General features: G+C 37.0%; 1 protein-coding gene and 1 pseudogene across 1 annotated transcript in view; one reads left to right on the top strand and one right to left on the bottom strand.

The window, feature by feature from the left end:
* LOC123638619 overlaps window positions 1-23,585 on the top strand; it is a 28,257-nt pseudogene extending 4,672 nt beyond the window's left edge.
* The window catches only part of TENM3 (teneurin transmembrane protein 3), a 437,141-nt gene that overhangs the window by 213,912 nt on the left and 196,608 nt on the right, over window positions 1-26,621 (bottom strand). The gene's annotated exons all lie outside the window — the stretch shown is intronic.

The following is a 26,621-nucleotide window of genomic DNA, read 5'->3' on the forward strand; positions in this document are numbered from 1 at the left end:
TAGTTATTTGTTGTGTTTAGGCACTGTCCTTTACTCCTATTTGTTTGGAGCTGTTTGTATGAGAGGTATAGATTTTGTAATCTTATACTTAGTTAAGAATCATCCCCTCAAACTGAATCTTGTCATTTCTGTTTGCTGTGTGCCAGGACAGGCTGGCAGTTCTTACAGCAAACTCTAACTCGGGCACAGGGCATTTTCACGATGGGTCTCAGGATATGCACACACAACTGCTACCTATAGAACCTAAACTTCTGTTTTTGCATTAGCTCTTTCCAAGTTTTAAAATCGATTACCACCACCACTGATGTGGATCTGAATCCTAGTTCTACCTACTTTGTAGGTGACTGATCTTCGACAGAGCTAAATATCCTGAGTCCTAATGTCTTACATATATGCAGACATTAAAATGATTTCATTTGTGACAAGTGTTTGGGACTCAATATGTGGTATTATTCTCTTTCTTCCTATTCCTGGCAAATCTGCTTCTTCTTTCCTGCGTTTTCCCTAATGGGGTACATAGAATCCCCTCCCAATAAATATTGTCCAAGTTCGAAAACTTAGAGCAATCTTTGATGGGTCCTGCTCCATAATCCTTGCCCTGCCAAATGTGATCACTCACCTAGACCAGTCAATTCTGTCCTGAGACATCTCTTGACTGTTCCTGCTCCTCTTTATCCCTACTGCCACCTTCCTAGTCCAGGAACGCAGCATCCTTTGCTGCCATTATGGCAATAGCTTATCTCTACGCCTCAAGCCCAGCACTGTCCAAAAGAAATATATTGTGAGCCATACATGTAATTTTAAATCTATTAGCAGCCAAGTTAAAGAAAATAGTTAGGTGGAGTTAATTTTAATAATACATTCAATTTAAGCCAATGTATCCTACCTGCACTTTCTCTCTACCTAGTAAAATTTGACTTATTCTTCAAGGTACAGTTCAAACCTCACTTTTTCTAAAAAGGCTTCAAGAAAAACATGAATACCCTAGACTCCAATTGTCTGACTTCCTAACTAGCAGCTATCACATTTGTTCGTCCATAATCACAAAATCATGTTGACTGGTTTCGGTGGTATAGTCATAACTGTCTGCTCAGCTGGGTCCTCACTTCTGCTCATTAATACTTTAGTTTTCTCTTGTTGACTTCGTGTCACATTTCTTATAAAGTAGCTGCTCTCAGCTTTTTCTAAGCCTCCCGTCTAATCACTCATGTATCAAGCTCAGGAAATGATTTTGGTATCCTACTTTTCTAAGAAGAGTTGAACCATTACATTTGAGTTATCCCATTTTTCTTCGTGTTTATCTCAGAATTTCACAATATGTGCTCATAGATCTTAAAAGTTCGGTTTGACAAATTTGATAATTGTGTATGGCTGTCTAACAACCATCCAAAACAAGGTATCAAACATTTCCTCCACCCAGAAAGTTCCCTCATGTCCATTTCCAGACAATTCTCTTCCTCCTCCCTGCTACATCAGGGAACCACTCGCTGGTGTCTGTCACCATGTATGCGTGTGTGTGTGTGTGTGTGTGTGTGTGTTGTGTGTTCTTGGGTTTTATGTGTTCATATAATTTGAATCACACAGAATGTACTCTTTTAAGTCTGGCTTCCGTTTCTTAATGTTTTTGAGACATTAGAGTTGTTTCCAGTTTTAGGTTATTATGAATAAGGCTGCTATAAACAGTTTTTAACATGTGTTTTTAAATCTTTCTGATAAATATCTAACAGTGCAATTACTGGGTCATAAGGCAAATGTTTCACTTTATAAACAACTGTCAAACACTTCTCCAAAGTGCTTGCCTGTACCATACCAAATCATTATCAGCAATGTTGGAAAGCTCCAGTTACTCTACATCCTTCCTGGTATTGGGTTTGTTAGGCAAACAAAATCTTTGATGTTAGCCATTCCAATGGGGGCAAAATTATACTTTCTTGATCTTCTTAAGCCATTCCCCAAAAGTTCCAAAGAAGAGGCAGCCTTGCTCTTATTCATTCTACTTTTACTCTTGATATACGCTTCTATAACCTCCTTTCAGCTGCCTCTTCATTGATTATTCTCTCTTCTCTGCCACTTTCCGTGTTCATCTTCTCCAGATCCTTGCCTTGCTACCCCCTGTGTTGAGCTGAAGACGTGAGGTGTAAGGGCAGAATCAGGGTGACTAGTCATGGGTGCTACTATAATAATCCAGGCGAGAGTTAACTGTGGTTTACATGAGTGTGATTGTGGTAGAGGTGGCAAAAAACGGTACATGTTGAATGCAGTTTCAAGACAGAATTGGCTAGATTTGATGAATTAGACACATGTGACTCCCATAACTGCATCAATAGCCCTATCCTCTTTCTAAAGCTCTACTGTTTATTTCTAGAATTTAATAGGACAATACTGAATTCATATCTTCCCCTTAAAACCAACCCTCCAACTTTACCAGTTCTTTTGATTCAATTCATTCTCTGAAAAAATATTTTTGAGCACTTACTGTGTACATGCCAGGCTCTGTTCTAGGCATTTGGGTTACCTCTATGAACAAAACAAAGCTGATTTCAGTTTTCTTATTCTTTTTTTTTTTTTAGGATTACATTCTATTGGGGGAAGACAGTAAATAATAACTAATATAAAGTAAACTACAGGGTAACTTGGTAAACAATAAGTGCTTCAGGGAAAAAAATAGAGTGGGGGAGAGGAAGTCTCCTGAGTGTGGACTGGGGAGGGCAGGCTGTAATTATAAACAGGGACATCAGGGTGAGCCTCACCGAGCAAAGACTGAATGACGCCGATGACAGAGTTACACAGGAAGAAATCTGGCTGAAGAATGTTCCAGATGAGGGACTAACCAGTACAAAGGCCTAGGCAAGACTGTGCCTGGTATATCCCAGAAACAGCAAGAAGTAGGAAAGGAGGTTCAGAGTTAACAGGAGCCAGATCACACTGGATGTTGAAGACTTTACCTTTCACTCTGAGTGATATGAGGAGCTAGGGGAAGGTTCTGAGGAGATAAGTGACATAATGTAACATATTTTAAAGGAAACACTCCGGTCACTATGTTGAGAACAGACGGGGTAGGTGAGAGATGAAAGGGAGGCTGCCAAGGGTGAGAGCAGAAAGACCCAATAGGAAGCTTCTGCAGAAATCCAGGCGAGAAACGTGATGTCCATGGCTAGAAAGCAGTAGAGAGGACAGGAAATTGCTGGCTTCCGAACATACTTTGACAATAGAGACAATGTACTTAAAAATCTTAATATATGTTATTCCATCACAAAAAAGTGAATGACTCATAAAAAGCAAACTCTCTTTTGAGCTCTATTACCCAAATTTAGATTTCCAGGGCATAGACTAGATTGTGTCTCTTATATTCACCTATTTAGAAGTTGTTGTTTTTTCCCATTTCCTAGACCACACATTCTTTGTGGTATGGGGTAACACATGCTTCATTTCCATAATATATCTTTAGGGGGAAAAACTTCATCATAGTAAAGAAGTATATGGCCTTCTTTATATACCAATAAATTTGCAGATATGTTACTATATGTATCAGTAAATTTAATCTTTGAAAGTAGTGAAATACTATAGAAAAGAACAGTGTCCTGTTAACACTGTAGCATATATCTGCTATGAAGAGATTTCAAAGAAATTCTGACATCTACGACTTGGGAAAACAGCTTTGGATCCAAAACTTGTTAATTATGCAGACATGGGAGCATGTTCCAAACAGTATATATCTTTGCAAATTCATATTGACATTCAATTGGTAGCCTAAATACAAAGGCCAAAATACAAGAGCTCATGGGATAGCAGCACAGTTTTGCCAATTTGACACAGTACATTATGGTCTGGAAGTAAGAAACAATAAACAACCCCAGCTTGATAATTCAGTATTGTGATCTATTTGGAAATAGTCAAAATTTGACTTTCACATTCAGTCACTCTTACGGTGTTTCCTGTGGAAGGGCCAAAGTACTATGCATTAGCTTAGCTTTGTTCAGTCCCCGGGCCGTGCGCTATGCCAGGTTAAGACTTTATTCCATGGTTACAAAAACAGTAATGAAGCCAATAACAACAAGGAAACCCTCAAAATAAATTAAAGGCTTTGATTAGGATGCACAACTCATGGCAAATATATCTCTGGCAACACTACCAAATCATGAGAAAATCTGTTCATTTTTCCATTTGTTTTTCCCTGATGCCAAATATCATATGGACATTAAAACACCTTTGACTCAGCAATATAAGTGACAAAAGCAAACATGTACTAAAGCCAAAGGAAAGAAGCCCTGGGGTATCTTAGCACCCATCCAACTAACACAGAATTGGTAGCAGAGGTTATTCTCAAAGGCATGATGAAATCAGAGAAAGACACCCTGTCTAACCTTTTATAGAACATTTCAGAAGCAAAACAAATAAGGAATGCTTTCAATAACAATGGTGTACAAAGTAAATCAGTCCCCTTGATCAGAGCAGTGGAACTCGGTAACTGAATCCTTAGCAAGCTACTGAAATATGCAGTAAGTAAGGGGCCCTTCAAGTGTACTTCAACAGCTGGTCTTAGGTTGAAAAAGAAGACAGAATTCAATCCTACTTGCTAATGATTATTTAACAGATGTGGAAATCCCACTGTTCTTTCTTTCCCCTCCTCTTAAAGAATGTCAAGCAGAATCCTGTAGATGTCCAATCCATTTATGTATGCAAGCAAGAAATGTGTTTTCTGTGTGTTTTACTTAATAGAGAATAGTAATCTGAATGCTTAAAAGGGCACTATAAAGATAGACACTGTGATTTAAGATGGAAAGTCTGAAAACATACTGATAAATGACAATTGGTACAAGGGACATTGATTTCAATGGTGCACAGTAATTTAGGATACCCTTAAAGAGGACTTGAAATAGCTGTTTCGGAACCACAAGAAATTTGATGATAAAAAATTCTTGATTATTTGTAGTAATTGAGTGTGGATATGACTAAAATTCACATATAATTTAGTATATATATTCAATCTTCATGAAATCCGAAAAGAACTAACTGATTTATCATTATACTTTCTCAGTTTATTCGATCCTATTATCTTGGAGGTTGGAAAAAATTCTAAGGGGTAGGATAAATAATCAAAAATAGGTGGTAATCGAGACTATAATTTTACCAGTCTATTTCTAATTATAAAAGAATTAGAAAAAAATATTTTATAATTCAGTCCTATTCCATTAGGATGTGCATGTGTAAACTGTGCAATATAGTGTCTTTACTAATGATATGACTGAACATATTAATATTAATAAAGCCTTATTGCTTCATTCTAGTGATGGCCAAATTATATAAAAATACTAATGAAAAGTGGAACTTTTCACATACCGTGGGTATAAACTCAAAACGAAACAGGAAATGTTTCAACCACAGGAGATAAATAGGATTGCACATTTCCATTTAAGATATTTACACTGTAATGCGAGAATCTGCTGTTCAGAAACAACAGATATAAAAGGGAGAAAATAAACTAGTATATCTAAAAATTACCCTGGCATAGAAATAGTTGACATTTCCGCAAAGCTAAAAGAAGAGAGAAACAGATGTTATGTTGCAGGAGTTACTACAGATCACCTGCCAGACTGAGGACATGTATTGATGCTTTCCTCTACAGACTCTAAAACCGGAACCAAAGCACTGCTGTAATGATAAGGCATTTTAACCATTCATTAACTCATGGAACAAATATGTATTAAATATTTACCATGTGTCAAGACTGTGGTAGTCTCAGGGATACCAAAACAAATAAAACAAGGAAGGAACTGGGGATATTAATCCTGGAGAAGAGAAGAATTGAGGTGAGAAGATATGTATTCTTTTATTTGTTGAAAGGCCGCCATTTAAAAGAAAGACTAGACTAGTTTCGCGTAGAAGTTAAAAGGAGGTATTCAGTAGACCAATAAGAAGGAGCTTCCTCACACTTTAAGCTGACAAAAAATACAACAAGCTGCCTCATAAAGTAGCTAATCCCTGGCCAATGGTTCAAAAAAAAAAGACCAAAAAATTATACGCCAGGGATCCTCTAGACAAGATTCCTGAGCATGTGAGGGGCTGCATTTAAGGTTCTTTCCATTCTGTGGCCCTTATGATTATATAATCCAAGCAATGATTTAGTAAAATCAGTTGAGGTGAAGAATGTCTTAGAGCAGGAATGATCGGTAGGGAAGGTCTAGTAGTAGCCGAAACATGAAGCCATGAACACCTGCATGAAGGGGATCTCTCTCATAAGAAAAGGACACATTCAAACTATTTCAGGAGAATAAGCAATAAAAATGATAACTTTGGAAATGTTTTTAATCAATAAGGGCTTAGGGAAATGTTAGGCATTATTAAGACATTTTCAATAGCTTTTTCCCCCAGCACATGCCTTTATACTGAAAGCACTCATTACATGTGGCCTCCCGTTTTTTCTTACTTATCTCAGATCAAAAGATACTTAGAACTTGTGTGATGACTCCATTCCCCATCTGTTAAAATACAGATAATAGTAACTGCCCTAGCTACATCGTAGTATTGTTATAAGGATCAGTGGATATGCAACTTATGCAAATGGTTAATTCTTTAATGGGATGATTATATTACATAAAGTAAAAAGTCCCCCCTTCCCTTCTCTAGTTCTAAATTCCAAGGTAACCAGCTGTACCAGAGTAATATTTTGAAATACTTATCAAGATTTCCCACTATCCCCACCACTGCCTTTTCCCCTGTACCTTTCTCCCTATTGTGTGAGTACATGGTGGCTTAGGAAAGAGTCATTAAAGCAGAAGCAGAGTATCAATAAATGAGTTCTTGATCTTTGAGTTTCAAAATCTTGAAGTTATACAAGAAACCAAAAGGTTGCCGAAGAATTCCTCAGTATTCAGAGCTAATTTTTCTAGCACCTGGCCCCTTAGCACCGATGGTACTTGACTTAGCATGTGTGATTGCTGCACGCTCCCACCAGCAGTTTGGACATAAGAACAGAAACAAAAGATGAATCCAAGAGTGGCAAGAGTTTACCCTCTTCCTAGCATGGTAAAGTAGCACAGGAGTAAAGATGGCTGTGTTGGGTTTTAGGCAGAGGACACTGAGCCTAAAAGAGACACCCACTCCCAGCCCCAGCCCCCGTCATGCCCAGTGGGTCATGGGGGGTGGGGGGGGCCATACATTTTCTGTGAGTCAAAGGGTAATGGGAATGACTAACAGAGGGACAGAATTCAGAAGCTGTTAGGATTAGTGTGAATTCATGAGACAACAGTGTTTGGCATGGACTCATGAGGAGAGATACTGACGGTTCTCAAAGGGTGAAGCGTGAAGAGAAGACCAGATTTTTCTCACTGTCTTAGTCAGCTTGGGCTGCTGGAACAAAATGCCACAGGCTAGGTGGCTTGAACAGCAGACATTGATTTCTCACAGTTCTGGAGGTGGAAAGACCAAGTCCAAGGCGCCAGCTTACTTGGGCTCTTCCAGGCTTACAGGCGGCCACTTTCTCGCTCCCTTTCCACATGGCAGAGAATGTTCTGGTGTCTCTTCTTCTTCTTATAAAGGCCCTAATCCCACCATAAGGGACCCACCCTTGTGACCTCATTGAAACCTAATTATTAATATATCCTAATGGCTCCATCTCCAAAATCCATTATATTAGGTTAGGGCTTCAACATAGGAATTTTGGGAGGACACAGTTCAGTCCATAGCACTCACTGTACTGTGACACTTTTATAATCCTATTCCTAGGACTGGATTAGGAAGTTGATAAGAAACCCTGATTTAGCTATGCCTACCTGAAGAGTTTCTACCACCTCGTGGAATAGGGGCTCAAAATTAAAACTTAGTTTACTTAAAAGAATAAAGACATTTTTGTTTCTCACAGCGTGAGGTTACCTAGACACACAAATACATATATATTTTTTGAAAATGCAACCAATCTTTATATTTAGTTTGGCAAACTGCTTTTTTAGCCACTCTACAATAAAGCTTGGGTATCTTTTCAAGTTAGTGTGTATATATGTACTCATATATTATTGTTTATATACATATGTACACAATGTTTTGTATGTTTTTAAAGTTCATTCTTTTATAACTGAATAGTATTGTTACACAGCACGAATTCTCTTTTGATGAGCACTTAAGTTGCTTCTAATGTCCACCCAGTACTTACATCTTTAACCATTTATATAACTATTTCCATATGATCCATCCAGAGAAATGAAATACTGAGTCATAGCTTAGCTACATAAACAATTTTGATAGGTACTGACAAAGGGTCTTCTTATTAAAATTTTTTTTGTATTTTCATCATAAAAATATTATACATTCAGTATAAAAACTCAGAAATACGGAACAATAAAAAAAATAAAGAAAACTGGGAAAAGAGGAAAACAAAAACCATCCATAATCCACATACCCAGAGCCAGTTTGGTTTGCTTCCTTCCTTTTCTTATATGCAAATATAGTCACACTTAAGATCATACTGTATAATTCTGCTTTGCTGTTTTCCCTGTATCATGGGTCTGAGCATTTTCCTATGTCATTATATATTTGGGAGTATTTTTTAAACTGCAAAGAACTATGAAGATATAGTTAATTTTTTAACACATTTATTTAGGAATTATTTGTTAATATATACTATAAAATTTGTGATTCTGAAGTTTGAATTCATAAATTCAACAATTTTAATAAATCTACAGAGTTGTACAAACATTACCCAATCTAGTTTTATGAATTTCCTTCAATGTTACTTTGAATCTATCTCCTTAAGTTCCATTTTTTCAATTATTAATTATAATTGTTAAATCTTCTCTGGCTTTTAAAGTTGCCTACCACTTTTCTTCCCACTTGTAGACAGTGAGGGCAAAGGCCAGAAATTACAACCATTGGAAGTGTCCTTCAAATAAAACCATGCATTCTTTGTGCAGGGCCAGCGCTTGGCACATGAATGGAGAGAGATGGATGTACCCCATCCTATATTACTTTTAAAATGTGTATGTATATCAACACTCAGACTTTATACCAAGTGAAGACACTCTCTCTAAAACATTGTCTTCTAGGAGAAGTGGTATCTTTGCCCTTTATTTTTCCTCTGTAATGACGTTTGTTATATTGTTGTTATTTAATATTTTTCTTTTCCTTTCCTCTTTCACTCAAGCAGAATTTGTACATTTATGATGCCCCACTGCCTTGTTTCCCTGGTGGTACCATCAGAACTGCTGCTACAGATGTGGTGCTCTCCCATGGGAACTGGAGAAGCAGCAGGAAACAGATGTGATACATGTCAGTGTTACTCCTGCTGCTCTTGGGAAGGAAGTCCTTTGTTCAAGAACAGAGCAGGCATGACCACCCACTGATGGCATTAACCAGTAGGAAAGAACAAGCAAAACTGTGCCTTCACTTCTGAAAAAAATCTCTTCCCCAGCAGAGTGACTACATTAGCTTCACTCTGTTGCTTCTGCTGGTATTACTGGGAAATCATTGTTTCCCAGTAATGAAAGCATCAAAGGTGGACTGAACTCTAGGGAATAACCAAAGTTTTGAAATATTAAATGGCTGAATCACCTTCAGAATGGAAACCATTCTCAATTCAATGTTAAAGAACAAATTGGAGAAAAAAATTATAAAACACCTATTATTCCAATTGCCCTTTATATTTTAGTTTTTTAGCTTTTCTTTTTTATTTTTTAATGACTACAAGTGTGCATGCATGTATGTGAGTGTGTGTGTTTGTAATAAACTTTTGGAATTTCAATTAAAATAAATTAACTCCTACGTACTGCAATATTGCCAGGAGTGAGGGGTGTGTGTGTATATGTCTATGTGTGTATGAAAGAGAGAGATGTATTGTATTGTGAGGATAGTTACTCTTGATAGAATATATGAGGATTCCCAATTCTCCATTTCTCAAATTAAATTTCAATGAAAGCGTGACATTTAAAGAAATCCTGAGTAAAATAAACCTTAATATGACTCTTGAAGTGAAAAAACTTTATAAAAAATACAGCAAACCTTGGACATTAAACAAAGTCAATAGAAAAATCTCAAAGATTATTACAGTGGTGATCCCCAACCTTTTTGGCACCAGGGATGGTTTCATGGAAGACAATTTTTCCATGGATGGGGTGGGGGTGGGGGGAGGCGGAGCTCAAGTGGGGATGCAAGTGATGGGGAGCCCCTGTAAATACAGGTGAAGCTCACCTCCTGCTGTAAGGCCAGGTTCCTAAGTTTCATGGGAGACAATTTTTCCATGGCAGCAGCAGAGGGGGTGGGAGGTGGTGGGGGGAGTCGGCAGAACTCAGGCCTAGGGGTTGGGGACTGATACTTCCATAACATACACATTTTCTTCTCAATTCAGGCTATCATGTTGCCATTTTATGGCTTTGCTATTAGAAAGCAATCTTAGAAAGGTGGGTAAATATGTTCAGGAGAACAAAAATTTGAATTCTAAATAGAACAAAGGATCTTTTGATGAATGGTTACTATTTTATTGTAATTAAACAAAATAGCATGATTTGAGTTAGTACCAAAGAACAAGCAACTCTTCTACAGAAACAAGAAAACTTACTTTCAGGGATTTTAGGGAACTCTTTGCATTATACCACTTTGGACAAATTTAATTTAAATAATTCTCTCCTGTGCACTCTATTGTTCTCAGAATTAATTAATATATGTAATACAAACTGCTTTTAAAATGAAAGTTAATGTAAGCATTACAAAATATTTTGTCGGGATTGACACAAGGAGGGTTGATTTCAAAAAACAAAACTAAGGAGTAAAGAAAAAAAGCAGGAACAAAATAGAAAATGCAAACACTAATGTGAAGGAATAATTTAACTGGGTTGAAAACTCAGTAGTCACAGCTGACACTATGGAGAATTATGATGCCAACTGAACTGCATTAAATTCCAAGCCTCATTGATTATACCTTAAATAACCATAAGGGTGGATCGGCATGGGCATTTGGATTATTCTTTTACATTGTAATTTTGGATATGATACTTTTCTCCAGTGAAGCTATCAATTTTACCCTCTTTAGAATTATAACATCTCAAATAAGGAAACATTAGGCTTTAAAGCTGCTCTGGAAGAAGCATAAAAACTGATTTATATCTAATGACAAATTAGGACAAGGGGTCTGAGCGCTGATGCTACAGAAATACAGAATTATTGTTTACATTAGGAGAAATACTTTAATGTATGCCATTTTGTACTGTATTATAATAAGATTAAAACTGTAATCTTTTCCATTTTGTTGCACTGATGAGATTAACACCAACTGTCTTTACTGAAGAACAGCTACAGAGGCTTTTTATGCATTTACATCCCCAATCTATTTCCTCTTACTCAATTGATGTACAGTATCTTTTAAAAAACAACATCTTTCAGCTTTGCCACTTTTATCACCTTCATCTAGAGTAGCCTGCTGGCAAATCAGCAGTGTGTCAGAAATGGGTGAGGAACATGAAGATATATACAAGTGTGAATTTCATGAAGCCTGATGCTCCTACCATGCCGTATATTTTTGGCCACTAAAACACTACAAGCACTTAGCTTCAACACCCCATGTTGTGCATCTCATCCCAGTAGCAATTACAGCTAGAGTCCAGCTGTAAAAACCTGATGGAGATGCTGTGCAGATTCAAAGAACCAACAGCACAATTCATTAGGAGTGCTTCACTTGTTTTCTGAAGCGTTTTCGCTACAGGCATGTACTGACAGGGTTGGGTCATTCCCATTCTTTCCTCTCCAACACTCTATTGAGGGCAAACTACTGCAAAGTAACCCAGAAACTCGAGATTACCTCAGATGCCATTTAAACTCTTCCTTAATGCATTAAAGGGAAATCAGATTGTAGCCATAGATGAAAGCACGACAAGGTAATAGGCAAAGCCTACTTGGCCTCTTTACAAGTTCTTTCTAATAATCAGAAGAAACTGAATCAATCAGATCAAGCCACAGTAAATTAGGATTGCAACTGAGCAACAGGCAGGTTAGGCATTTTCAAAGTTATATATATTTACTTAGAAAGAAAGAAATGTAAACATGTGCAAACGGTGCTGACATCTAGGCAAAAACGTTTCCAGTGCACATAAAGCTTTCATGTGCCCAAACATATCTGAACGACAGAATCACACCAGAAGTGATACTGATTCTCAGCTGGGGTGGTGACAGTGTAGCGGCTGGAGGCTGCTGGGGAGAGCAGAGGGGGGTGCAGCAGTGGGGAGAACAGTGAGTGTGCACCCGTCTGCCCCGGGGTACTGATTAGGATCTATGGGCTGCAGAAACAGAGACTGCGTAGTTTGAACTCCAGCTACAAAATGTTGTGCCCTGTGGCTTCTCTTTGAGCATCTCTGGATAGACATGATGCACAGATTAAACAGAGCAGGGGCCAAATTCATCACTAAGGAAGGCTATTAACACAGATTAAAAGGACCTTGCTTAGGGTTCCTCGGGGATGATGGCTCGTTTGTTAGCTTACATAAGACCTTAGGCCTTTTTTGAAAGAAACAAGTATTTGAAAAAAAATATTGAATAAGAGCTGAGCCCTAATTTATTTAACAAAATGTGAAAAATAAACACAATTATAGAAATTAAAGTACATTATAATTTACTTATAGACAATAATGATTTTAATGAAGCTCAGAGTGCTTAGTTCACACAAACAAGGGATTAGATCTGGCATATGAACAATAAATAGAGTCCCAGTTAATAAATGTGCTCATCATTTTGCACAGTTTTAATACTATTCAGTTTGATCCGACTAGTATAAACATGATTGGTTTATAAACATACACTCATTAGATATAATGTTAAGTAGAAATGAGAGAAGTCATTTCATTTTGATGTTACATGAGATTTTATAATTTTGTTTTAAGGTTTTTCTAAGAAAAAAAAATCACAAAAATCAGATACTGAATCCAGGTCAATCCTATAGGAAGGGGAAAATGTCTGGTAAACATATTTAGAGTGGTTCTTAGCACATATATATGTATGATTAAAAAAACTGGCTGGAGGAATGAATGAATGAATCATTGATTAAATGAATACTGCTGCTAGTCTAACCTGAGGTACCTAAGGGAAGCCCTCTTGCCTTTCCTTGCCTGTCTTCCAGGGACTCCAATGAAGTCAAGCAGAAAATGTGCATGAGCTCAGATATTAAAATGTTTTTGTGTGTCCATCAGTTATGGTTTTCTCTGCCTATTCTTTATATAATAACATGCGGTTGGTGTGGCCAACATTTTATCCTATAGGAGTGGGTCACTGTCACTTCAATGTTTGCCTTATAATGAAATGTGGGTGCTCTCTTATGATTTCCCAAATTAATTCAACAAAATGTTGGCTACAGGCAAGTGACAAGGGAAGACATTTGTAAATGAGTGACCTTAAGCTTCAAAACTTGAATAAGTAAAACTTTTAAGAAATAAGTTATCATTCTTTATTAAGTTTTTAGTGATTTCTTACAAAAGAAAATTTTACTTTTTAAATAGGACAATTCATGCTTATAAAACCTAATGATCAAATGATTTCACTAATTACTCTCTTGTATTCCATTTTGGAATAGTTTGCATAGTTGAGTTTGTGATGCAATAAACTATGCCTGAATGGTCTGTTTACTCCACTGCAGGTTACAAGGAAAACCTTTCTCCTTAAAGGACTTGTCTCTTTGAAATACTCAAAGTGGCAAAAAGCCAAGGGAAGCTGGTGCTTAAGCAACCAAGACTGAGCAGTGCCTGTGTGCATTTCAATCTCAGCCAACCGAAGTAAATGTTATTGGAGCTTTTGTGCTGTAAAATTGCTGCTTTCATACCCACTGCTTCCAACGGTAGGAATCCCTGGTCTACTAGGAAGGAGAAAGGGTGTTGTGCCTTCTAACCAGATTTCTATATTCCTAAGAAAAGGGCAGAGGAGTAGGGTAAAAATTCTACTGCTCTTAATGGGCTGGGGAATCAATGAGACTCAATCAAGTTGGTCATTTGGACAAAGACAGAGACTAAAGGAAAAAAACTATTACTATTACTTTTTGCATTAAGCATTATGACCAGGGAAGTTATTCTTTGAGAATAACTTTTAAGTGTTTGCAAAAAAATGAGTTCTGGAGAATTATAATCATAGTTTCTAGAAAATTATAAAAACATATATTACAAACCATAACATCAAGATTAATAAAAATATTATTGCATTTTGAAAGGCAACAATTTAAAACATATAATGCATTTAAGTTAACATGTGCATTTTTCTTAAGATACTGAATTTTCCTTGACACGATAATTTACTTGTATGGCTGTTTGGTTTATATTAGTGTTATTTATTACTACATTCATTCAATGCTTATTTATTGAGCACCTACTATGAACCAAGTGAAAAATTTCATTCCTAATGTTGCAGTTTTAAACGCATTTTAAGTCCCAAATCTATGTTTAAACCCCAAGCCATATAAATAATTTTTTTCTTTAAATATACTGTAAGTAATTTTTTAAAGCATCCACTGCTACTATCAGGCAATTAAATTTTTTTCCAGAATTATGCTAACATAATGTCTACCATATAAGCATAATATCTTAAGACAAATAGTATTATGGTTGATGGAGGAGCAAGAGTCAAATAGTATTTCTTGATTAAACAAACTAACTTTTACAACACACAGTTAAATTTATACGTGATATAAAAAAAGAATTGTACTGAACAATATACAATGATTTGGCATCATTTGCCTCCTTCAGTCATAGACTAATTCTATTAGAATGGTTTGTTATGTTAATTATGCCCTTACTTTCCATCCACCACACATTTTCAGCAAGCACTCACATGGCCATTAACGTGAGCTTAGTAAGTAACCACGTTCGCTGCTTTTTTTGGAAGGCCAGGGATATTACTGCATTGTATGCTTGAGGCATAAAAAATAAAGAGACCACAATAGTTCCGCCTCCTTGTTCCCTCTTTTCTTTAACCTTTTAAGCTGCTCACTGCTTTGGCTTTAGAAAAGAGTGAAAAAAAAGAGGGATGTACATCATGCAACAGGAAAAAAGAAGCTTAAAAAGAAAAGGAAAGAAGTGGAAGTAGAAAATTAAAGCTGCAAAAAGGACAAATTAGACCCTGTCCCCTCTCCTAAGCACTCATGATATAATGAAGTGGGCTTTGTTACAGAATTCTTTTGATTATTTTTTTCTATGGCTTTTAAATAAATCTGCATTTGAACTGCCATTTAATAAGCCTATGACCTTGGGTAAATTACTTAACCTTTCCGTGCTAGATATTCTTCATCTGTAAAACAGGGTTAATGATACCAAAGCCTCAAGGCTATGAACATTAAATATCATATATATATATATATATATACACACATACACACACACACACACACATATATACAGCCTGGCAAATTGGCTTGCTCACAGTAGGCACTCAATAAATGTTAGTTTCCTTGCCCTCTTTTCCTGATGCATTTACATTATCAACATGTAAGGAAAGTCAGCAAAGCTAAATATTAACGGATATATACCCACAAAATAGCAAGTCTTAGATTTCTCAAAACAATAATGTTGTTAAATAACTCAACTGAAAGAGTAAAGAAACATTAAAATTAATCATCATTTTGAATGTTTAAATGTTAGATTAAGAATTAAGCTGGCCTTCCTTGTTTAACCACTCTAATTACTGACGTTTCTGAGTTTGTTTTTTTTTTACTACACGTGATACTTTTTTTTACTACACATTTCAGAGTAGTTCAAATAAAACATAACTGGGTAGGAAGGGTAGCACAGATACACATTTAGCTTCAACTATCCACTGTGTAGAGCTATCTGGGACTAAGTTTCTGCCAACCCAGTTCATATTTGGAGACAATTTTGTCCTTTAGTGTAAGCATTGCTTTTTAAAATTTTGAGCAGACATCTCTTCCACTATAGAATCACTTATGTCCTTTCCAGATACTTTAGATCTTGCATTTTCTCATCATGTGTTCCTGGAACTGTATCTTTGGTATCATCATATGTATAGTATGCTATACTTCTGACAGGTCAACGCATCTGGGAAACAGTCTTCCTGTGGAATGAATCATTTGTCATTTCAAACCTCTGAATTTGTGAATAGTTTGAAATCATTATTAAAGAAAGGTATGCAGTTAATGATAGTGGTGTAGAGGACATTTTTCTCTGAAAGCTGAGATGCCCATATTCAGACTGGATATAATTTGTTCTGTCTCTAACATTAAGAGGGAAAAAAAGGTAGAAAACTATAATTCTTGGAAGAATATGAATTACCAGGCTAATGTAGTTTAACTAATTGTTCAACCACACTATAAACTTCATTTGGCAAGTCAATGGTCAGATGGGATGCGGGCAGTTAATTATCTCTTGGCAAAAGTTTGCGTACTTAAACTGAGCAAGTATATATTTCATTTACTAGAAGAACAGTACGAACAAAGCTTTGGCATTGCAACTAAGGAATAAAAACAAACACAAAAAAGATCAATCAGATAGAGATGAAGAAGAGATAAAAATCGGCTGGCCATCAGAAAATCCTTGTTATATTTAAAATTTTTCTATACTCTCCCAAAGCATGAGGAGAGGAAAAGTGAATAGCTTTTTACCTAAGGGAATTTACCTTCTCAGGCTAATTTTTTTGTCAGGTACCACATAGGTACATACATTCATGTCTAAGACTGGCCATAAGTAATATGATACAGAATGGTTTTAAGAGGGAAAAAATTAAGACACCTTCCTAAGCATATTAGATTTCAGCGGCTGTATGGTAAGGGAATAGACATAAAATTGTTCATTTGGCAAACAGGAAAGATTGAGTTAAGGGGTCTTATGCTTTGAGGAAATTTGGCACCTGAAGTGAAAGGGCTTAAAAATCAGAGGCTGTGAAAAAACTTAAATCACAAAGCAGATGGACTCTAACTTTCTTTCCTTGAAGGTTTAGATCCTAACCCAAGTTATCAAGATATTGTGGTTTGGAAAAGTGTTGTGAAAGCTAACAGCAAGAATGCCTTTCAAATCTAAATGAGAAGAGGCATTAACTCTTAGTAGACATCTTCCCTAGCAATAAGCAACCGAGCAAAGGAATAAGAAACTGTTTAAAAATAAACTTCAATCATTCAAAAGATCATAATCTTGCTCTTAAGTTTATCTATAGTAAATGAATTTCTATTTTCTAAATGATTTATCAAAATTTTAAAAGCAGAGCCAGGCACCTGTAGTCCCAGCTACTCGGGAGGCTGAGGCAGAAGGATCACTTGAGGGCTTGTAGTGCACTATGATCACATCTATGACTAGCCACTACACTCCAGCCTGGGCAATACAGTGAGACCCTCATCTCTAAAAAAAATTAAGTAAATAAATAAATAGATTATAAAAGCAAATTAGGATGTACCTTGTTGTGACCATTTGCTTTTTACTAATTCAGTATATGCATGTCCTGGAACCAACGGTTAGCTCACTCCTTAGTCAAGCTCTGTAAGTTTCTGAAAGATGATGGAAAACTCTGAACATTCTTCTGTGGATATCTAAATTCAGTGAAGATTTAACTTGGGGGAACAAAAATATTTTACGTGATTTTTTAAATACCTTTTAAAAATATCGGGGCTACATTCATTAATAGGACCCATATTGCAATAATTCACATGGTCTCAAACTTTCAAGTCTAACTTTAGTGTCTCATTCTATACTTTAATCCACTTTTTCCTTTCCCATCTTTGGCCAACACTAAGACCAGATGGCCACCATCCATTATGTCTTTAAAAATGATTAATACATCTCCCTTTAGCTTTCTCCGCTCTCTACTAAATAATTCAATTCTTCTTGAGTTCTTTTTCAAGAGTCTTATTTTAGTTAGCTTGGTGGTTCTCATAATACTCTTTAAGTTTCAGAATGGTGCAGCAAAACTGAATTCTGATAAAGGCTGAACCAATGCAAAATAAAATAGTTTCAATATCACATAGCCAGATTGAGAGATCCTGGAGAGTAGGGAACCAAGTCTCTGTATATCTGAAACATAAGCAGGTGTTCAATAAATGATGAATAAATGGGTCAGCCATCATTGGAACTCCACATGTCACACACTACTAGAATGCAAATCAAGATTCACTTTTAAAAATTATTATTTTATTTTTATTTTTTTTAGAGACAGAGTCTCACTCTCTTGCCAGGCTGGAGTGCAGTGGCACCATCATAGCTCACTGCAACCTCCAACTCCTGGGCTCAAGCGATCCTCCTGCCTCAGCCTCCCGAGTAGCTGGGACTACAGGCAAGTGCCACCACACCTGGCTATTTATTTATTTATTTATTTATTTATTTATTTATTTATTTATTTTTTGTAGAGATGGGGTCTCGCTCAGGCTAGTTGCAAACTCCAGGCTTCAAGAGATCCTCTTGCCTCAGCCTCCCAGAGTGCAGGGATTACATGCGTGAGCCGCTGTGACTGGCCCGGTTATTATTTTGAAGTGATGGCGGGAGAAAGGAAAAATGCTAACACTAGAAGAGTTGCTGCCAAGCCCCAGGCTGATGAACATTCTTGGCACTCCCAAATGTCACATTATCATTTAACTTCAAATACAAAAAGATGCAACCTTAGGATACTATTGCATGTTATCAAATTTTACTAGTCTGCATAATGAACAGGGGGTCACACTAAGTCAGGTAAAACAGTAATGATGTTTTGGTTGGGTCTTATTAAATTACAATTACATTTTTAATTTTATGCATATATTATTATCCCTCTCCTTTTATACATTTTATTAATTGTACTTCATCAGGATTATTAGGATCATTTCTAATCATCACAGTTTGAAAAGCTATTTCTTCATGCTAATTCACTTAGTTTAGCATGGGTTTATTTCTTTCTACAGTTTATGTAGTTGTCCTGCCATCTCTGCTGTTAAATTTTTATAAAAATGATTATTAGCATGGATTGAACATTAAATATGTAGACCTAAAAAGTAAGAGTCAGAAAAGATAAGCTGAGAGCTCTATGTAAAAGAAACAGCTTTATCATCTTTGTCTTATTATGGGGAAAGGGAAGTATAATTATATATATAAAGATTCTTTTAACAGAAACTACTTAAACCATCTCCCAACTGGCCCACTCCCTGAAGCATTGCTTAGCCCCTCTGGCAGATGTGAAATGAACATCTTTCCTTCTCAGTCCCAACGCCTCAGGACATGTTTTCATTCAACAAACACCTACGCAGTAACTGCTCTGTGTTAAGTACTATATTAAGTATTGGGGTTACAAAAATAGACACCCTTTATTTTAACCTCAAGTATTTCCTGTTAAGGGAGGACAGATTTATAGTAATAGAAGATCTATCTCTGGAACTATTAATAATTTGTCTCTAGTGATGAAAACTCAGGAAATCTGAAAGAAACGTTTTAAGTGAGCTTCAGAAGCTAATGATTAAAGTCAGAATGAGGTTTCACAGAATGTCAAGATTGAGTCCACCAGATGTTGAAATTAACATGTGCAAAAGATGCTACCACCTAAGAGATTTGTTATCACTTGAGAGAAAAGACACAGATTAGAGCAGGAAAGAGAATAAGTGAAAAGGGGTTACATAAGGGACTGTGACCCTCGAGTTTTTGTCTTAGTAAATAGAAGCTGCAGTGTATCAATACATGAAATTATTCTATAGATTAGATCTCATCGCCTATAAGTATACTATATGCCTATAACTGCTATTCATTTCTTTTATGAATCATAGTATACTTTAATTCTTAAATTCTGTATTTAAATTTATAAACCCATTTACATACACACATACATACATATGACTACATGAGCTATTTTAGGAAGTGCTATTTTCTGTTCTGAAGCCTATGTTCACAGTTTATGCTGACTTTTTTTAACTTAAAATTCCCAAATAATTTGATGATCATCTTGGTTAGTTTTTTAAAGTTACTCTTTGTAAAATAACAGGCAGTAGTTTTGAGGAAAATTTTTTATAAGACCTTTGACTATTTTCATACACAAGATGCCAATACTTAACTGTAATGCCAAAGAGGGATTTCCATTTTGATTTCCCATTACATATAAAAAAAATCGCAATTTCTAAATGAAGTCACAATCTCTTATTTTCTTTGCCCATATATATTCCTCTATACTCAGACAAAATTAAAAGAAGGATAAAAGCAGCTTCATAATTAGACTGCAGAACTTCTCCCAGAGCCCTCATTTTATCTGTCCTTAATGCCCTCATGTTTTTAGCCATACTTGACAGATTACAAGTATCCCATGTTTCTTTGTATTATATGAAAGACTAATTCTCCTAAAGGAGAATGCATGATATTTTAAAAGAAAAGACTTTGGAAGGGATCTCAAAGGTGAAGAAAATTAGGCAGAGAAAATACTTCAAAAGCAGGCTCCTCAGTGAAAAGTGCTGAGCCGGGAAGCGTGACTCAGACAATGGGTGCACGGCCTCTGCATCCTCACACGCGACAGGCCAGCATTTGCCTTCCCATTCTCTGAGAGAACTCAGCTAATCCGAAAAACACCGCAAACTAAGAACTTAAAGAGTTTCGAAATCCCAGAAGATGGGCTGGAAAACTCAAACAACACACTCCTTCTTACCCAGAGGGATTTTGATGTTATTAGAGACTTCATCTTTGAATGGTAACTACTCCACCCGTCTTTTATTGGAAAGGAAATAAAAGAAAATGCTTTATTTTTAAAATGTGAGTTTCCAGATCATGAATTTGCTTTTGAACAGGATTAATTCTTTGAAGTGAACTTTTTTGGTCTATAATTACTGCACTGACATTTTATTTGACTGTAACATTCACTGGCATGTGCGTGCACACACCCCCTGTAGAATAATACATATTATCATTCTACGGAAATTAAAATTTTCTGCAATGTCGCTGGACACATTAGAATTATATCTGGGACAGACACTAAAATTCTATCTTACTTTATATACTCCACTGCTCATTTAGTTAAGTTAGTGTTGGATTGCAAAGTAAAAGAGTATAAAAGAAAACCCACATCATCTCTGTTTTCCATTTTGTAAAAGCAAATGACAGGTCCTTTAGAAAATACCATAAAGCAACATGAAAATAAGAGTCTAGTTGCCATGGTAGGGGACAGGGGTAGGGTAAGAAGGGGGAGATGGACAGCATACGAATAGAATAAAAATAACTTAGAAGGATTTCGGGGAGTGTGATGATTCCTTTTTAAAACAAGTTTGGCAACTGATAGCGTTAAGAAAGATTCCACGACTGCCTTTACACTCAGAAGGAAACACTACCATGATCCATTATTGATGTCTGCTATAAGTATTAGTGGTGGGAGTGTTAACACATGGCCACACATTTGCCATCTCTAGAGGGAGACAGCAAATGATTGGGTTAGAAAAACGAAACCATTTACGTGGCTACTGTGAAGCCTTTATTTCTTCTCCATGCCTTAATATCGATCATTATAAAACATTACTAGGAAATTTTAAATAAAGAGTGATCAGGTAGCAAGTTTAAAATATGATTTTGGTTCCTTATATGATGTGAAAAACAGAGAGTTTAGTCAAACTGTGAAAGCTAAAAGGTGTCATCTTCGTTCCACGGAATGGGACTCAAATGGAAACTGTACCACCGCACACCAGAGAGGGCTGGTAGTGTCCTTAGTATCTGGCATCAAAACAGCCTGGATGAAATCAGCACTTAGGAACCATCTCTGGTTGTCATGGTTATTGGATCAGGGTGGAAGGGAATGTGTATGTTCAATAACTGATGGGCCAGATAAAGAAACTGAGATGAAAGAAACTAGGGGGAAAAAAACTAAAAAATTAAAATATATGTTAGGACATTATACAAGGGAAAGTGTACAGGTTACTATTTTATTTTGAAGGAATGTTATTCATTAACATTTAATAGTGATGAATTCATGTTCCTGATAGCATATAAACAATTTATCAGACAGCTAAAAAGCACAATGAGAAAAAGTAACTATGATACAATCTGGAAATAAATCATAAAACATTGCGCTCTACATTCTGTTACCAACAAACCCAAGAAAATCTAAAATTAAGAGCTTGCAGTGTGTTCTGGACCAAAATGAGAGAAGTGTTTGCAAAGCAAACACAAACACATGCACCATCCTCTGTTTTACTATAATTCTCTGTTCTACTAAACAAACAGGCAGATGCAGGTAGCCACAGGTCAAGATCCGTGCCTGCTCAGGAGAATTAATCATACCAGGTACATCACGAAATGGAAGAGGAGATATTTATTGTGGAAAAATATGCGTATTCAAGATTTAGAAAACTAACACAGGATTAATTCAGCAGGGATCATACAGATTAGATTCTACAAACACAAACATGTTGCAAACCATCAATTAAAGACTTTTAGTCAGCTGGGTGCAGTGGCTCATGCCTGTAATCCTAGCACTTTGGGAGCTGAGGATGGAGGATTTCTTGAGCACAGGAGTTTGTGGCTACCATGAGCTATGATCAGGCCACTGCACTCTAGCCTGGGTGACAGAGTGAGACTCTGTCTCAAAAAACAAAAACAAAAACAAAAACAGAACCCCATATAACTCTTGAACATTCTTTTAAGTATCCCTCAGTAACTCATCCATTTTCAGGATCATCTGTGAGCAAATTAAATCTCTGGTAGGCTTCCCTGTATCTTTCAACATTGCCAGACTATTTTAGTTGCTTGGATAGTGTGGGTTTTCAGAGAATAAAACTCCTTTTAATTAATTGAGGCAAAACACAAGATAAGAAGGTCAATGTTGAATTCATTCAAGAGCTCCACCAATATTTGTGAAGCATTCTGTGTGCCTGGGATGGTGCAGCAGTAAATACAACAGACATGGACCCTGCTATCAACCTTTCGATTTTGCTATAAAGAAAAACAAATAATAAAAAGGAAATAAACAAATAACAAATTAACATAATTGCTATGATAAGAAGCAAGCAGGACAGAGAAAGGGAGGGAAAATGGTGGGCCCTGCTTAGGGATAGTGAGGGAAGGTTTCTCTGTGGAGCTGATATTAAGCTGAGATCTAAAGGCAGAACAACTAACCTGGTCCTACTCAGCTGGGTTAAAACCCGGGTACCACCAAGGTACCGGCTCACCCCTCTTCCCTCCTGGACCCTGACACCAAACTCCCTGGAAACTGGAAATATGGTACTATCACCATCAGAAATCAGTTCAAAGGACCTGGCCCTTGAGAGACAAAAGATACAGATATTGTAGATGAAGCCCTCTACTACTTCAAGGCCAATGTCTTCTTCAAAAACTATGAAATTAAGAATGAAGCTGATAGGACCCTGATATATATAACTCTCTATGTTTCTGAATGTCTAAAGAAACTCCAAAAGTGCAATTCCAGAAGCCAAGGCAAGAAAGAAATATATACACTGGGAATCACTGATTTTCCCATTCTTGCAGAGCCTGATTTTCCACTTAATGCAATTCATGCCAAACCTGCAAACAAATAGGAAGGTAAAGTGATGAGAACCTACTTACAACAGCTGAAGCAAGAGACTGGACTGAAACTTTGCGAGAAAGTTTTTGACCCTCAAAATGATAAGCCCAGAAAGTGGTGGACTTGCTTTGGGAGGAGAGAGTTCACTGAACAAGAGTCTCTGAGGACCTGGACAGTGAAGGGAACATGGCAGCCACCGTCTCCAGAGCCCCGGGCAGCACTGTCCAGCAAGATGTACGCAATCTTTTGCCTTTATTTCATACAGTTTTATGTAGAAGAGAAAAGCATGTCTGTACTTGAGAAGCTCTTGACCAAGAATTTGGGTGGGGGCAGGGGAGAGAGCAGGTTGTCAACAGTGATTGAAATTTTATGCAGTATTAAGCTAGTGCTTAGCAACAATAAGTAATAATAAAGAATCTGTAACATTCAAAACATAAATAAATAAAGACGGAGCAAGAGAGACTGCCATAGCAAGTGAGAGGGGCAGAGTCTCCCAGGAAGAAGGAAGCTATTGTGTAACACCATCGGGGAGGGAGACCTTGACAAGTTTTAAAACCAAGAGAAGGCCAGAGGGCAGGGATAAAGTTAGAACAAGGCAAGACTGGAAAGGGAGGCAAAGGCCAGGTTATGCAGGGTCTTGTAGGCCATGGGAGGTTTTGAGCAGGATAGAACTGAGAATCGGCTTTTGATTTAAAAAATATTCTGGCTGCTAGCAACCGAGCCTGGAGGCAATTGTAGTGGGCTAGGCAAGAGAGGATGGTGAGTGGTTTAGACTGGGGTGGTTGTAGTGGGGGCTGAAGACAAGTGGATAGATTTGAAATACATTATAGAGGTGCTGACAACAGTTTGTTGACATATCTATCCAAAAATACGCACCTACTAATACATTCTTTTTTTTTTTTTTTGAGACAGAGTCTTACTCTGTCACCCAGGGTGGAATGCAGTGGCACAATCATAGCTCACAGCAACCTCGAACTCCTGGGCTCAAGGGATCCTCCTGCCTCAGCCTCCTGAGTAGCTGGGACTACAGGGGTGCACCATGAGGCCCAGCTAATTTTTCTATTTTTAATAGAGATGGGGTCTCATTCTTGCTCAGGCCGGTCTCAAACTCCTGAACTCAAACAATCCTCTAACTTGGCTTCCCAAAGTGCTAGGATTACAGGCGTGAGCCATGCACCTGGCCTACTAATGAATTCTTACAAACCAAAAAGAAGTATTTCCAAGCAAAGAACAGGCATATCAAATAGATATATTGATTTTTTGTTGTCGCCTTAACTTTTTTCTCTCAATTTTATTTTAATCATATGATAGAATCACAGCTCTGTACTTGTAGAAGTGAATGGCATCTTAGAAATCATCTTGACTAAAAACCACTACTCTTTTATCAGAAGCAGCAACTTTCTATTACTTTTTATCTCCTCAGAGATGTGGAGCAAATGTAAATCCCTGAGGGGAACTTAGTTAACAGAGATCTTGCATGTAAGTTTTCCGCATCTACTGTTAATGGTTCTGCTCTGCTGGTTGAGAGCTCCTGATCTACCCCAACTCTTTTTTTTTCCCCATTTGATCAATTTTTTCTTTAAAAAATACCTCATGTAAAACCAAAAAAACTGTAAAGAACAAGAATAGGATGACGAATTTTATTTACATACCACTTTATTTAATCATGTGGTACTTAATTTGAGCCTCACCACAAGCCCATGCTAGATAACCCCAAGTCTTATTCAGGTGAGAAAACTGATGCCAAGAGGTGTTTGAGATTTGCTCAAATTCACTCAGATGAAGACAAATAATGCACTAAGTGAAAGACACTGTCCGTAACAGTGTTGGGCATATATTTGACTCCAGTCCCTGACTTTCACAAACTTGTAGTGTGTCCAGCTAACACATAGCTTCTCTCCTTAAAAGAATGTCTCCTCCTCTCCATTAATCCCTGCATTTCTTGCAAAGTTAAGGCGGTATGGAGAAGGCAAGTGACATGACTTGTATTTGCTAGTGGAGTGACAAGAAGAAAGGGAAAGAGGAGAGGGACATAGTGGAGGAGAGGTAAGAAAAGGAGAGGTTGTCTATTTAAAAATCCACAGTGCTGTGCTGGAGAAACTTGGGAAAATGCCTTGCAGGGAAGAGGCTGAGCTGGAACTTGAATGGAAGAGTAGAAATTGAAAGGGAGAAGAAAACCAGGAGAGGGTGGGGCAGCATTCCAAATGGAGATAGGGGTGTTGCTCTCCTTGTTGCAAAAGATACTAAGAACTTACATGTATATAATTTTCTGAATACAGTATTTGTTATTAGCTATGTAAACCTACTTATTAAATATAAATTGAAATCTGATACCTCACTGATTTACTTAAGTGTCAGCAAACGTTCAGAGTAAAAACTGACAGTATATTACTTTTCCCTTTATCGTAGTTTTTTGAAATATTCTTACTTCCTTAAGCAAAAGGCATTACATGATATTTTGGTTCTTAAATATAAAGATAAAAAGCAACCTCCATCCTGCATTTAATTTAGAAGGATTAATTTTTTTTTTTTTTTTAAGAGACACGGTTTCACTCTGCAGCCCACGCTGGAGTACAATGGTGTGATCACAGCTCACTGCAGCCTCTAACTCCTGGGCTCAAGTGATCCTCCTGCCTCTGCCTCTTGAGTAGCTGGGACTACAGGCACTAATTATTCTATTTCTTGTAGAGACGAGGGTATTGCTACGTTGCTCAGGCTGATCTTGAACTCCTGGGCTCAACTGTTCCTCCTGCCTTGGCCTCCCAAAATTCTGGATTACAGGCATGAGCCACCATGCCCAACCAGAAGGATTAAATTGATTAAATTATCTGAGTTGGTATTCCAAAGCATAAAATAAGCTTTCATAAAGAAAACTACTTTTATAAAGATTCCTGGCCAGGCGCAGTGGCTCACACCTGTAATCCCAGCACTTTGGGAGGCCAAGGCAGTAGGATTGCTTAAAGCCAGGAGTTCAAGGCTCAGTCAGCTATGATGATGCCACTGCACTCCCATCTAGGCAAGAGAGTGAGATCCTGCCTCTGGGAAATAAAAAAAAAAAAAAAAGAAAGAAAAAGAAAAGAAAGAAAGATTCCTATCTTATTATCCTTTAGTGACAGTATGTAAAGCATTTAAAATAGAATAGCTGATAAATACCAAAATAAAATATATTTAACTGGAATATTATCCTTCCTATAGATAGAATACCACCAGAAAAG

This window comes from Lemur catta, chromosome 5 (genome assembly GCF_020740605.2).
Source record: "Lemur catta isolate mLemCat1 chromosome 5, mLemCat1.pri, whole genome shotgun sequence".
NCBI lineage: Eukaryota > Metazoa > Chordata > Mammalia > Primates > Lemuridae > Lemur > Lemur catta.